We start from the raw sequence: 13,371 nt of genomic DNA, 5'->3' as shown, positions 1-13,371 counted from the left end.
CTGAAAAAATATAGAAAAAACTAGCCAGGCATGGTGGTGCATGCCTGCAGTCCCAGCTACTCAGGAGGCTGAGGCAGTAGGACTGCTTGAGCCCAGAAGTTTGAGGTTGCTGTGAGCTAGGCTGCCGCCACAGCACTCTAGCCCAGGCAATAGAGTGAGACTGTCTCAAAAAAAAAAAAAAAAAAAAAAGACAATCAAGGAGACCAAAATCAGCTCTAAATATCTAAGAACATAAGTAAAATCTTAACAAAAGAGCCACAGCCAGGCTCAGGATAGTTTTTAAAACTTTTTTTAAAGACAAGTTCTCGCTATGTTGCCTGGGCTGGTCTTAAACTTCTGAGCTCAAGCAATCTTCCCACCTCAGCCTCCAGAGTAGCTGGGAATACAGGCACACGCAACCGTCCCCAGCTCCAGATTAGAAATTAGAAGTGGTGCTAATTAGGCCAGGTGCCGGTGGCTCACAGCTGTAATCCTAGCACTCTGGGAGGCCAAGGCAGGAGGATAGTTTGAGCTCAGGAGTTCGAGACCAGCCTGAGCAAGAGTGAGACCCCATCTCTACTAAAAATAGAAAGAAATTAGCTGGACAACTAAAAAAATATATATAGAAAAAATGAGCTGGGCATGGTGGCTCCTGCCTGTAGTCCCAGCTACTCAGGAGGCTGAGGCAGGAGGATCGCTTGAGCCTAGGAGTTTGAGGTTGCTGTGAGCTAGGCTGACGCCATGGCACTCTAGCCCGAGCAACACAGTGAGACTGTCTCAAAAAAAAAAAAAGAAGTGGTGCTATAAACTGTGATTTGGGTTATCTTACATACTACTTTTATGCATGCTGACATGTTTGAATTTTCTTTTCTTTTTTTTTTTTATTTTTTTGAGACAGAGTCTTGCTTTGTTGCCCAGGCTACAGTGAGCGCCGTGGCATCAGCCTAGCTCATAGCAATCTCAAACTCCTGGGCTCAAGCAATCCTGCTGCCTCAGCCTCCCAAGTAGCTGGGGACCACAGGCATGCACCACCATGCCCGGCTCATTTTTTCTATATATATTATTTGGCCAACTAATTTCTTTCTATTTATAGTAGAGACGGGGTCTCGCTCTTGCTCAGGCTGGTTTCGAACTCCTGACCTTGAGCAATTTGCCCGCCTTGGCCTCCCAGAGTGCTAGGATTACTGGCGTGCCACTGCGTCCAGCCTGTTTTTGTTTTAGGATAGGGTCTGGCTCTGTTACCCGGGCTAGAGTGGAGTGGCATTGTCACAGTTCACTGCAACCTCCTGGGCTCAAGCAATCCTTCTGCCTCAGCCTCTTGAGTAACTGGTACTACAGATACATGCTACCACATCCGGCTAACTTTTGTATTTTTTGTAGAGGTAGGGTCTCACTACATTGCTCAGGCTGGTTTCAAGCAACCCTCCTACCTTGGCCTTCAAAAGTGCTGGGATTACAGCCATGAGCCACTACACCTGGCTTTGAATTTTCAAGAGGTTTGAATATGTCAGTGGATATCCATCCCTCTGTGACTGGCAATCCATATGAAGAGCATGAATTCTAATCAATTCAGAAACTACAGAACTCTAAGAGAAGGAGAGACAACAAAATAAAGGAGGTATCCCTCACCTCAAAAAGTAGAGGAACATAAAAAAGAATGAGGGGTCAAACACGGTGACTCATGCCTGTAATCCCAGCACTTAGGGAAGGCAAGGCAGGAGAACTGCTTGAGGCCAGGAGTTCAAGATCAGTCTGGGCAACATAGCAAGACCTCCCTCCCAAAAAATTTTATAAACTTAGCCAGGCATGGTGTTGTAAACCTATAGTCCTAGCTACTAGGAAGGTTAAGGCAGGAGGATTGCTTGAGCCCAGGAGTTCAAGGTCACAGTGAGTTATGACTGCACCACTACACTCCAGCCTCAGCAACAGAGCAAGGCCCTGTCTCAAAAAAAAAAAAAAGTAATGCGGGTCCTGATTGCATGATGCATAGACTTTGAAAACAACATGCTAAGTAAAATAAGCCACACATAAAAGGACAAATATTGCATAATTATGGTTACATGAAATAATAGGCAAATTCATAGAGACAAAGGATTGCCAGAGGCTGTGGGGAGGGAAAATGGGGAGTCAGTGCTTAATAGTTACAGAGTTTCTATCTGGGGTGATTTAAGTTTGAAAAGACAGTGTTGATGATTGCACAACATTTGAATATAATTAATACCACTGAATTGTACACTTAAAAATGGTTAAAATGACCTAAATGTAAGACCTAACAATAAAACTCCTAGAAGAAAACATAGGGGAAAAACTTTATGACATTGGATTTGCAATGATTTCATGGATATGACACCAAAAGCACAGGCAACGAAAGCAAAAATAGACAAGTAGGACTACATCAAACTTAAGTGGGAGGATTGCTTGAGACCAGTAGTTCGAGACAGGCTGATCAAGAGTTGAGACCCCAACTCTACAAAAAAATAAAATAGAAAAATTAGCTGGGCATGGTGGCATGTGCCTATAGTCCCAGCTACTCAGGAGGCTGAGCCGGGAGTTCAAGGCTGCAGTAAACAATGATTGCACCAGTGTTCTCCAGCCTGGGCAACAGAGCCAGACCCCCCTCTAAAAAAAATTAAAATTAAACATAATTATCAGGCCAGGCGCAGTGGCTCACGCCTGTAATCCTAGCACTCTGGGAGGCTGAGGAGGGCGGATTGCGCCAGGTCAGGAGTTCGAAACCAGCCTGAGCAAGAGCGAGACCCCGTCTCTACTATAAATAGAAAGAAATTAATTGGCCAAATAATATATATAGAAAAAATTAGCCGGGCATGGTGGCACATGCCTGTAGTCCCAGCTACTCGGGAGGCTGAGGCAGGAGGATTACTTGAGCCCAGGAGTTTGAGGTTGCTGTGAGCTAGGCTAACGCCATGGCACTCACTCTAGCCTGGACAACAAAGCGAGACTCTGTCTCAAAAAAAAAAAAAAAAAAAAACCATAATTATCATATGATCCAGCAATCCCACTTTTGGCTACACATACAAAAGAACTGAAAACAGAGGCTTGAACAGATATTTGCACACTCATGTTCATAGGTGCACCATTCACAATAGCCAAGAGGTAGAAGCAACCCAACTGCCCATCAATGGATGCAGTGGTCAAATATATGGTATGTACATACAATGGAGTACTGTTCAGCCTTAAGAAAAGAAAAGAAATCCAGTCACATGCTACAACATGAACCTTGAGGACATTACACTAAGTCAAATGTCAATCACAAAAAGACAAACACTGTAAGATTCCACTTATAGGAGGTAACTGAAATAGTCAAATTCGCAGAAACAAAAGGAGGCCAGGCAGTGTCTCACACCTGTAATACCAGCTACTCAGGAGGTTAAGGTGGGAAGTTCACTTGAGCCAAGGAGTTTGAGGCCAGCTTAGCAATAACAACAAAAAAGTAGAGTGGGAGGGGAAACAGGTAAGTTGTTTAATGGGTATGGAGTTTCAGATAAGCAGGATAAAAAACTTCTGGAGATCTGATTCCCAACAATGTGCAAATACTTAATGTCATAGAACTGTAAACTTAACAGAATTTACCATCTTTACCATTTTAAGTGTTTTTTACAATAAAAAATGCAAATATAAAAAATAGTTAAATTGCAAATTTTGTCACAATGTTTAAAAATAATATACCAAAAATCACTGAATTGTACACCTTAAATGGATGAACTGTATGGAATGTGAATAAAGCTGTTTAAAAAAAAAAACAAGAAGAAAAAGGAGAAGAAGAGGAGGAAGAAGAAACAGCTTAACCAAATCCTATCATTCACTAGTTTAAGGCAAACAGAGCAATTTGCTGGGAGTACCCAAAGACCTGAGCAAAAAGAAATGTATGCTCCCACTTCCTCTGACTTCACTATGGCCTCCAGGTAACAAACAGCTCTTCTCTTTCCAAGGACCACCACCACCCACCAGCATCTTCCTAATTAAGTACAGCCTCACAAGAAAATAGAGTTAGAGAAGGTTCAGTGACAGTCACAAGAAGGGGCACGGAATTCAGGACTCTCACTCTACATTTAGCAGCAGAAACTAAATCTTTATTAAAAAAAGAAAAAAATCATATGAAAGGCATACATTAAAGTGTTTGGTCTCTGCCATTTTCATTTCTTCCTCCTCTTCCAGTTCAGCATATGTTTAAAAGAGGAACTTCTCTGCTTCTGTCCTGTGATATCCACTGACCTACCTCATACATGCAGAAGCTATTAAATAGAGTACCACTTAAAATGTGGTTGTTAAAGCAAACCATTCCTGGCACCTCTTATTAAATCTTAAAAACACATCACAAAACTATGACTAGGATAAGCCTATTTTGGTAAAATGCCAAACATTTCTAGAGCATATAAAAAGGATGGACAAGAATAACAACATGAGGAGTAGGACTATGGATGAGTTTCTTCCTTTTTGGACTTATCTGTTATTTTTTATAATGAATCTAATTTCTTTTTTTTTTTGAGACAGAGTCTCGCTTTGTTGCCCAGGCTAGAGTGAGTGCCATGGCATCAGCCTAGCTCACAGCAACCTCAAACTCAAGCAATCCTGATGTCTCAGCCTCCCAAGTAGCTGGGACTACAGGCATGGGCCACCATGCCCAGCTCATTTTTTTTCTATATATATTAGTTAGCCAATTAATTTATTTCTATTTATAGTAGAGACGGGGGTCTCGCTCTAGCTCAGGCTGGTTTCGAACTCCTGACCTCAAGCAATGCCCCCCCCTCGGCCTCCCAGAGTGCTAGGATTACAGGCGTGAGCTGGCCTGAATCTAATTTCTGTATTAAGAAAAGTGCATGGGGGGAGGGGGCATGGGCAATATATGTAACCTTAACACTTGTACCCCCATAATACGCTAAAATAAAAATAAATTAATTCAAATTAAAAAAAAAAAAAAGAAAGAAAAGTGCATGGAAATCTTTGGAAGAACAAACAAATTTATTCTGGCTCAAAATTTCCCTGTCTGCCTGAAAATCTGTTTCCCAACAATGTGAATGTACTTAATGTCACAGAACTGCAGACTTAAAATTTACCATCTTAACCATTTTTAAGTGTTTTTATAACCACAATAAAGAAAATTCAAATATAAAAAAATAGTAAATGGCAATTTAAGATGTGAAACAAGGCCGGGCGCGGTGGCTCACGCCTGTAATCCTAGCTCTTGGGAGGCCGAGGCGGGCGGATTGCTCAAGGTCAGGAGTTCAAAACCAGCCTGAGCAAGAGTGAGACCCCGTCTCTACTCTAAATAGAAAGAAATTAATTGGCCAACTGATATATATATATAAAATAATTAGCCGGGCATGGTGGCGCATGCCTGTAGTCCCAGCTACTCCGGAGGCTGAGGCAGAAGGATCACTCGAGCCCAGGAGTTTGAGGTTGCTGTGAGCTAGGCTGATGCCAGGGCACTCACTCTAGCCTGGACAACAAAGCGAGACTCTGTCTCAAAAAAAAAAAATAAAATAAAATAAGATGTGAAACACGTACTTTCACGCATTACTGCATTGAAGCTAAACTAGCACCATATGAGATAGAAGCTATTTCTTTCATTTTGCAGATGAAAATAAACTGATCAGAACAGATGAGTGGCTTGCCACTGTTGTGTAACTAGTAATTGATAGAGCAAGGATTACAATCCAGGCCTTCTAACTTCAAGCCCAGGGCCCTTGCCATTACATCACATCTCAAAGGGCAGTTGGCATTTATTGTTCCAGATATTGTTTTTAAAAAAAAACCCTTCATGGTGACACTGTTTTTAAGAGTACTTGCTATATAACCTTGGGCAAGTATGTCGCTTAACTTCTAGGATCCTCAGCTTCCTCAGGTGAAAAGTGAAAAGGTTAGAAAAGATATTCCATCTCCGAGAACCCTTCCTGCTAATGGATCTTAAGTTTAGATGGTACTATCTTAATAGAAGAAAACCCTACAGGCAAGAATGAATGGTTGGAGAGAAGTTCAAGCCTATGTTCTGAGCCAAAAGCCATTATTAATAAAAACAGGTGGTGGACAGTCATGAGGAAAGAACTACTAGAGGAACCATAACCTTCCTCCTTAAGGCAACAGCTGAAAGCTCCAGCTTTGCTTTACCAAACAACACTGCTTCAGTCTTGGCTAACTCAAGACCAGAAATCACTTACTAGGAAGTAAACCAAAAGAATATAAAAGTTGGCACAGGGAGATCACTGTAGCAATAGTTTGTGCATGTTACTGTAACCCCTTGATTTTACAAGTGGACCCACTAACACTAAAACACAAAAAGGTGATTCTATATAGAGATGCCTTCATTCTCACTAAGGATTTATGGAGAAGCTGAAACTTCCATAGCACTCTAAAAGAAGCTACACTTGTGGAAAAGGTTTGATAAAGCCTCTCCAATTCACAGAGAATCAAAGACAGTGAAAAGATCTTTGAAAGGTGAATGAAGTTCCTGTAATGGATGCATTGGGTATTTGTAACCTCTTACACTGCAGACATTATTAAAGCACTCCGTGCTCTTTAAAACTGTTACACTGCCTTTTTCCTCGAGGGTAATAAACCTACAGCATTAACTCTGCTGGCGAGAAAGAGATTCCATTTTGCTAAAACAGCCTCCAAATAAAATCTCACCACATTCCCTCAACTGTGGGGATGAGCCTAAACCAGTGAGAAGCTCCTTAGAGTGTGTGCAATGGTCTTAGAGAATTAAAACATCCTACCCGGAGGACCACCACAAACCAAGACACCACCCGACAGGTCCCTAGAGAAGAAAGCGCTTGAATGTGCTCCCCGCGCTCCCGGTGCGAGATTCCAGCCCTGCTACTAGGCCATGACTGGGTGAGCACCTGATGTGGGGGGAGGGCAAGCCAAGGCCCTAGAAGATGTGGGTCGAGGAACAGGGGGCTCTCGAGGCTCCGGAGAAGCGCTGCCCTCTAGGGGCGGGGATCCCGGGGCACCCCCAGGGGTGGGCACTAAGAACACGTGGGGCGGCAGAGGAAGGGACAGGGTCCCAGGCAGGCAGCCTGGGTCCAGCACAGCAGCTGGAAAGAAGAGTAAGACGGAGTTGCCCCTGGGCAGGAAACGAAGCCCTCTGGGACCAGAGGGTGAAGGTAAAGGGCGCGGGAAGAGGGGGAAGGCCACGAGGAGGGCGGGTCTCCCTGGGCGCAGGGGCACGCGCCGGACAAGCGCGGCAGGACCCGGGAAGCCGAGGACCCCGACACGCGGGAGGAGATCGTGGCCCTGCCCCCGGGGCGCGGGGAACAAGGAGCGGCCGCGCCCGGAGGGCCCTATGACCCGCGGCCGCCCGAACCGGACCCGCCCCGCGGCGCCTCCCTCCTGTCTCCTTTCCCTCCCTCGCTCGCTCCCTCCCTCCCTCTCTCGACCCGTTATCCTGCGGCCGCCGCACTCACCAGCGGCTGCACCTGAGCCCACCGCTGCCTCAGCTGCTGCCTGCACCTCCGCAGCCGCCGCTGCCGCCGCCTCGCTGCTGAGGCCGAGTCCCGGGGGAGCCTCCGCGTCCCGCCGCCGCTGCCTCTGCCGCCAGAGCAGAACACCCCAAAATGGCGGCACTTCCGGCACCTACCACCGGCGGGGAGGGCCGAGGAGGAGGAGGGCGGCGAGGGGGAACGTACCACCGCGGCGCGGCCCGCAGCGCCGATCCGAGTGCCCGGCGCTGCAGCGCCCCCTCCGGCTGGGCAGTGGAGAAGCAGCCGCGCTGAAGCCCCCGGGGCCAAGGGAGCTGCTGGGGCGCATCTCTTTGTCTCCGAGCTCTGCCGTAGGGAAGACCCCGGCCTGGGAATCTGAAGTTCTCGAATCTGCATGCCGCACCCACAGGAGCTCTGGATGACGCTGGTGGGCAAGCAAGTTCCCCTACTTGGCAATGAATATGCGCATAATGAAAGATTTGATGAATGAAGGAAGGAAGGAGTGAATGGTACTTGGCCAGCGTTGGGCACATGACACACCCTCCTTTTTTTACCCTGGCCCGGACTAGCAACAGCATCCAGGCCTCCCTTTGCTGGGCTGGGGAATATGTGTGTTTCCAGCTTTCAGAGTTAGGGGAGTGCCTTCAAGCAAGATGATCTGCGTGTACGCACAACCGGGCAAAAATCCCTGCGACGCCGGGAAGCTCGTAAGGATTCTATTAAGAGACTGCCCAGCCCTAATATGCTTTTCCCAGAAAAAAAATTTTTTGTGACAGCCCAGGTTACATTCCTAAAGACCTCCTTGAAAGTTATTCAGGAATTCCTGGATCTAAATGGAATGCAAACAGTATGATTTGTTATTGTAGTTTAAGCCAACGTTGTTTATTACATAGATTCTAAAGTTTATGAGATAGTGAAATGCAGACTGAGAAGGAAAATTCTGGGCCTGGCACGGTGGCTCAGACCTGTAATCCCAGCACTTTAAGGGGAGGCTCAGGTGAGAGGATCTTAAGGCCAGGAGTTAAAGACCAGCCTGAGCAACATAATGAAACTTTCTCTACAAAAAATTTAAGAATTAGCCAGGCGCGGTGGTGGCTTGTGTGTTCATAGTCCCAGATACTTGCGAGGCTGAGGCAGGAGAATCACTTTAGCCCAGGAGTTGGAGCTTGCAGTGAACTATGATGATGCCACTGCACTCTAGACTGGGCAACAGAGCGAGACTTTGTCTCAAAGAAAAGAAAACTTACCCACAAAGACTGATTATACACAACCTTATCACACAAAAAAAAAAAAAGAAAGAAAGAAAGAAAGAGGGCTCCCAAGCAGAAGCCTCAAAGTTTTCTCATGTTTGGAAGGTTGGAAGCACATCTTTCTTTCTCCCTTTGGAAAAGAAAAACTAACCACAGTTTTTCTAGTACCATGTAGACCAGAACAGTTAGCCCCTACATTGTACGTTATCATGTTCCCTAATTGTGATATGTAGTTTTATATACATTAATAATGCTGATAGATGATCTTAATACTTTTATGTGTAATTGACTGAAAACATCCTATATGTATAAACCATTATAGCTTACAGAATATTGTCACAAACATTACCATTTTATATTTGTCTCCCAGCTGCCATATATTATAGAAATGTTTCAAGCAGAGAATGTCTCCTTTTGTGCTCCATAGAATTATCCAGATATCCACATGGCTCACTTTCTCCCTCCTTCAGGTCACCTTCTTAGCCCTCCCTTCCCTGACCACCGTATTTAAAATCACAGACACACACACCCCCTGCTTCCAATCCTACTTTCTTGCTTTGTTTTTATCAAAAACACTTACCTTCATCTAACTCAGTATGTATATTTTGTACATTAATATTTCACTTGTTTTATTTGCAGTTGCCCCCACCAGAAGGTAAACACTATGGGGAAAGGAGTTTTGTCTATTTTTTTATTTTATTGCTTATCCTCAGGGCCTGGATAATGCCTAATCCATACTAGGTGCTCAATAAATATTGTTGAGTTAAATAATATGCATATCTAAGTGCAAGGTATGGAAAGAGAATGAATCATTTAGCTTTTAGAAACTTCCTGGAACCTGCCCATGAGCTAAATAAGAGCAGGGACCGCGCCTGTCATATTATTCTCTTGTATCTCCAGTGTTTTTCACAGTGTCTGGCTCAATCAATATCTATTCAAAGACAACCAGAAACTTTCCCTTATTTTATCTGCCTCTTGACTTTGGCCTCCCATTTGCAGGAGAGGAATCCTTGCAAGATACTAGTGTCACTCTTGCATTTAGTTATCAAGGAAGACCACAGCAGATTAGCCCGAACTTGGGGGAAAGAACAATTACATGAAGAACACAAATAGGTCTTGTCACTTGAAAGGATTTTAGCAGCGTGGACAAAATCGTAAACAGTCCAAATATAGAAAACAAACAAACAAACAAACCCTGATATGAGATTAAAAGGAGTATGTAAAGCTTTTTGTTTCATTTTTTGCCTTACAGATAAAGATTTGTTTTAAAAGATAGCCAATGTTGGTAAAGGTGCAGGTATTCCCCCTCTCCAAGTGCTAGGGGGGATAAAATTCAAATAATATCTCTGGAGGAATTAGAAATTTTACATACCTTTCTAGAAATTTATCCTAAGAAAATATTCATGGATAATGGAAGGCAGAGATTATGACATTGTTTAAATAGCATAAAATTTGATACAAAAGGAGATTGATGAAATATAGTATATCCATAGCCTAGAATATTATATATAATCTCAAATAATGATAGAGAAAAATGTTAATTGCGAGAAAATGTTCATGCTACAAGCTTAGTAAATAAAATATCTTTTAAAATTAATAGGTATAATATGATCCAACCTTTGTTAACTTTGCACTCAGATGTCGAGTGTCGATAATGTTGAGTGGATGATGAGAAAAAAGCAAGCGAGTGCAAAGGGTTAAAGACTATGTTGACAGAAAGAGAAAAAAACAATATATATGAAAATGTAAACAGTGCTCTACATCCTCACTTGGTATTGTCAGTCCTTTTATTTCAGTCATGTTGGTAGGAGTATAGTGGTATTTTACTGTGCTTTAAATTGTTTTTCCCTAACAGACGTTTTAATCACTTTTACATATGCTTATTAACCGTTTGGATATTCTCTTTTTCGAATTGCCTACTCAGGCTTCCCCCCCACCCGCTTTTTTTTTTACTGAATGTGTTTTTTAAAAACTTATTGGTTTGGCCGGGCACAGTGGCTCACGCCTATATTCCTAGCACTCTGGGAGGCTGAGGAGGGCGGATTGCTCAAGGTCAGGAGTTCGAAACCAGCCTGAGCTAGAGCGAGACCCTGTCTCTACTATAAATAGAAAGAAATTAATTGGCCAACTAATATATATAGAAAAAATTAGCCGGGCATGGTGGCGCATGCCTGTAGTCCCACCTACTCGGGAGGCTGAGGCAGCAGGATTAGGATTGCTTGAGCCCAGGAGTTTGAGGTTGCTGTGAGCTAGGCTGACGCCATGGCACTCACTCTAGCCTGGGCAACAAAGAGACTCTGCCTCAAAAAAAAAAAAAAAATATTGGTTTGTAGGAGTTCTTCATATATTTGGGAGGGGGGAGTTGTTTTGTTTGAGACAGGATCTCACTGTGTTACCTGGGCTAGAGTGCAGTCATGAGATCATAGCTCAGTGCAACCTCAAACTCTTGGGCTCAAGCGATCCTTCTGCTTCAGCCTCCCAAGTAGCTGGGACTACAGGTGCACACCATCATTCCTGGCTAATTTTTGTATTTTTTGTAGCGACCGGGTCTTACCATATTGCCCAGCCTGGTTTTCCACTCCTGCCTTTAAGCAATCCTTTGCCTCAGCCTATGAAAGTGTTAGGATTATAGGCATGAGCCACGGTGCCCAGTCTGTATTTCACATACAAGTTCCTGGTCAGATACATGTATTGCATATATCTTCTCCCAGTCTGTGGCTTGCTTTTTACTCTCTTAATGGTTTCTTTTAATGAATGAAAGGTCTTAATTTTAATAAGATCCCATTTATCGATCCTTATATTATGGTTATTACTTTCCATGTTGTGTTTAAGAAATTTTTGTTTACCTGGGTCATGAAAATTTTCTCCTCTGTTGTTTTAATCTTTCACATTTCGATCTAAGTATCTAATTTTTGTGTACGGTATGAGATAGGGGTCAGGTTTCTTTCTTTTCATTTGTATATCCAGTTGATTCATCACCATTTGAAGAGACCATCTTTTCCCTACTGAGATTTGCAGTGAAGCCTTTTGTTTTGAACTCCATATTTTGATGGTAGGAGTGAAAATTTGTACAATCACTGCAGAAGACCCTTTTGACAGTATCTATTATACTAAACCTAAGCAGCTAAACAGACTGCTATGATACAGCAATTCTACTCCCAACAGAAATGAGTACTACTTCTTTCCACCAAAAGAATGGTTTGTAGCAGGTTTATTATATTAATAATAATAATAGCCCACACTGGAAATGATAAATTATGGAATATACTCATAATGTACTACTCATATAGTAATCCATTATATTTATATGAAAAGGAACAAACTGTTATTACATATAGCAACAGAGATGAATTGCACACACATAATATTGAGCAAAACAAACCAGAAACAAAGGAGCATAGGGCTAGGCACAGTGGCTCACACCTGTAATCCTAGCACTTTGGGAGCCTGAGGCAGGAGGATCTTTTGAGCTCAGGAGTTTGAGACCAGCCTGAGCAAGAGCAAGACCCCCGTCACTACTAAAAATAGAAAGAAATTAGCTGGACAACTAAAAAAATATATCTATAAAAAATTAGCTGGGTATGGTGGTGCATGCCTGTAGTCCCAGCTACCGGGGAGGCCAAAGGCAGAAGGATCGCGTGAGCCTGGGAGTTTGAGGTTGCAGTGAGCTAGGCTGACACCATGGCACTCGAGCCCAGGCAACAGACTGAGACTGTCAGAAAAGGAAAGGAAAGGAAGGGAAGGGAAGGGGAGGGAAGGGGAGGGAAGGGGAGGGAAGGGGAGGGAAGGGAAGGGAAGGGAAGGGAAGGGAAGGGAAGGGAAGGGAAGGGAAGGGAAGGGAAGGGAAGGGAAGGGAAGGGAAGGGAAAGGAAGGGAAAGGAAGGAAAGGAAAGGAAAGGAAAGGGCATATATTGTATAAGTCCATTAAATTAAAATTTGAGAACAAGTGAAAATAATAAAAATTAACTTTACTGGGGAGAAATGATTATTGACTGGAGAGAACAGAGGGAGCTTTTGGGAGTACAGGAATGTTTTATATTTTGATCTACGTGGTGGTTACATTGGTGTATAAATATGTAAAATTCGTTCAAGTCATACACTTTTAGTTTGTGCACTTTCTATGACTAGAAAGAATAGCAACAAACAACCCATTAGACAGATGGGCAAAGGAGATGAACATGCAATTCATAGGAAGAATACAAATGGCCACTAAACCTAAGATGCTCAATCTCAACTCACTAATAATTAAAGATATTCAAATTAAACCAATGTGATTTTTTAATACTGACAGATTGGGAAATAAAAAACTAAATTTAAAAGGCTGATAAAAGGCCGGTCGCGGTGGCTCACGCCTGTAATCCTAGCTCTCTGGGAGGCCGAGGCGGGCGGATCATTTGAGTTCAGGAGTTCGAAACCAGCCTGAACAACAGCGTCTCTACTATAAATAGAAAGAAATTAATTGGCCAACTAATATATATAGAAAAAATTAGCCGGGCATGGTGGCGCATGCCTGTAGTCCCAGCTACTCGGGAGGCTTGAGGCAGAAGGATTGCTTGAGCCCAGGAGTTTGAGGTTGCTGTGAGCTAGGCTGATGCCACGGCACTCACTCTAGCCTGGGCAACAAAGTGAGACTCTGTCTCAAAAAAAAAAAAAAAGGCTGATAAAGTTGTGAGAAGCAGGATTCTGAGTGTATAAATATTTGG

General features: G+C 43.4%; 1 protein-coding gene across 18 annotated transcripts in view; it reads right to left on the bottom strand.

Annotated features, from left to right (window-relative positions):
- The window catches only part of CELF1 (CUGBP Elav-like family member 1), an 82,709-nt gene extending 75,137 nt beyond the window's left edge, over positions 1-7,572 (bottom strand). For 14 of the 18 annotated variants that reach the window (XM_076001879.1, XM_076001876.1, XM_076001881.1 and 11 more), the window contains exon 1: positions 7,404-7,572. The gene's annotated coding sequence lies outside the window, so the exon portion shown is untranslated. The remainder of the gene's footprint in view (positions 1-7,403) is intronic. The other 4 variants (XM_076001887.1, XM_076001890.1, XM_076001888.1 and 1 more) reach the window with 1 other exon arrangement.
- Positions 7,573-13,371: the final 5,799 nt, after the last annotated feature.

The sequence above is a fragment of the Microcebus murinus genome, chromosome 4 (genome assembly GCF_040939455.1).
Source record: "Microcebus murinus isolate Inina chromosome 4, M.murinus_Inina_mat1.0, whole genome shotgun sequence".
Classification (NCBI taxonomy): domain Eukaryota; kingdom Metazoa; phylum Chordata; class Mammalia; order Primates; family Cheirogaleidae; genus Microcebus; species Microcebus murinus.
Note: the sequence above shows the minus strand (reverse complement) of the source record. Positions and strands in the feature narration are given on the sequence as shown.